Below are 1,474 nucleotides of genomic sequence, written 5' to 3'. Positions count from 1 at the left end.
CCAGAATCAGTCCTGTCAGCTGATATGAACAGGACTTCCTCCTCCTCCTCCTCAGGTTCAGACAATATGAAGTCCTCTATAAAAACACATACATTCATTAAGTATGTGTTCTTTATGTGTATAGGACCACTGTCCTCTGTGGACTAGCAGATGTGAGCATGTGAGGAACTGGAACCACTTCTTCATCTGAACCATGGGGATGCCAATTTATAACACCTGAAACCACCTCCACTGTCTGCACACACAGGAAGTTCACCCTTAAAGAAGCATTCAGCGAATTTCTTGTTTGAATGTAGCCAATCAATGCTCTCTGTTTCAGTTAACCTGTCTGCACAGAATTAGTCCCTGAAATGACATGTAGAGCCCAGATAGCTCAGTCGGTAGAGCATCAGACTTTTAATCTGAGGGTCCAGGGTTCAAGTCCCTGTTTGGGCAGAAAGCTTTGTACTCTTGTTACACCACATTCAGATGTTAACCCTTTAAACCCTAAAATAAAACAAAAATCACCTAAAAAGACAATAATAATGTGCATTATGCATGTTCTTGGTGTCTAGGAACATCCAGGGACCTCGGAAAATGCTTTTCCAGTGTTTAAAATATTAGCTGTGTCTCATTTCAGGGTCTGCATCCTTCGGAGTGCGCATTTTAAGGCCGCTTACGTCACAAAGCTGCGCGAAGGCTGTCCCAATTCGCCAAAAGTCGAAGGGTCCTTCAAACGCGTCCTCCAAATGCGTCCTCCTTTTGCCTGAATTTGGAGGATGCATCGCTACCATCCTTCGTGGCCTTAAATATCCCACAATGCTTTGCGGACCTACTTTTTGTCCAATAGTACAATGACGGACCAAGCGAGCGGCAGCGGCAGGAGTGCCGAATTCACATTTAAATGTAAGTACAGAGCAGTAGTTGGAGAGTTTTAAAATGCTAGTAGTGACAGCGGCATTAAAAAAATGAGTTTTATATTTACAAACATGACGTCCTGTTGATACGAGGCGCTGTAAACTAAACGTTTTGATTGAATGTTGTTTCTGGACTGTTTACTGTAGTATAGTATAAAGTATAGTTCACGTGAGGAGCAATATTATCGTTATTATATCAAACGGTCATTCTGCCTGTTGTCATTTTGTTGAAGGAGGAGCAGAGAGAAACAGAAGAAACCTGACAATTGATAACGGAGGAGATGAGACTGGAGAGAGAGGGAGAGAGAGAGGGAGGGAGAGGGGGGGGGAGGGAGAGAGAGAGAGAGAGAGGGAGAGAGAGAGAGAGGGAGGGAGAGCAGAGAAAGAACGGACAGACCTCAGCTCATACAGAGGATGTTGGACAGCAGTGATTTTATGTTCTGTGTTATTTAAATGTTACTTATTAAATTGTGTATTAAATCGTTCTTGTCTTTGTGTTCTTAAACTCTTCTCACCTTGTTACATCATGTGTTTCATCACCTATTTATAATTGAAGTAAACTTTTGAACAACTTCTCA

The 1,474-nt window shown here is 42.4% G+C and overlaps 1 non-coding gene across 1 annotated transcript; it reads left to right on the top strand.

The window, feature by feature from the left end:
• The first annotated feature begins 362 nt into the window (after positions 1 to 362).
• On the top strand, positions 363 to 435 carry trnak-uuu (transfer RNA lysine (anticodon UUU)). The gene has a single exon. It is a non-coding gene; the product is annotated as a tRNA-Lys (tRNA).
• Positions 436 to 1,474: the final 1,039 nt, after the last annotated feature.

The sequence above is a fragment of the Parambassis ranga genome, unplaced genomic scaffold (assembly GCF_900634625.1).
Source record: "Parambassis ranga unplaced genomic scaffold, fParRan2.1 scaffold_21_arrow_ctg1, whole genome shotgun sequence".
NCBI classification, from domain to species: domain Eukaryota; kingdom Metazoa; phylum Chordata; class Actinopteri; family Ambassidae; genus Parambassis; species Parambassis ranga.
This window is presented reverse-complemented; position numbering and strand designations above follow the sequence as displayed.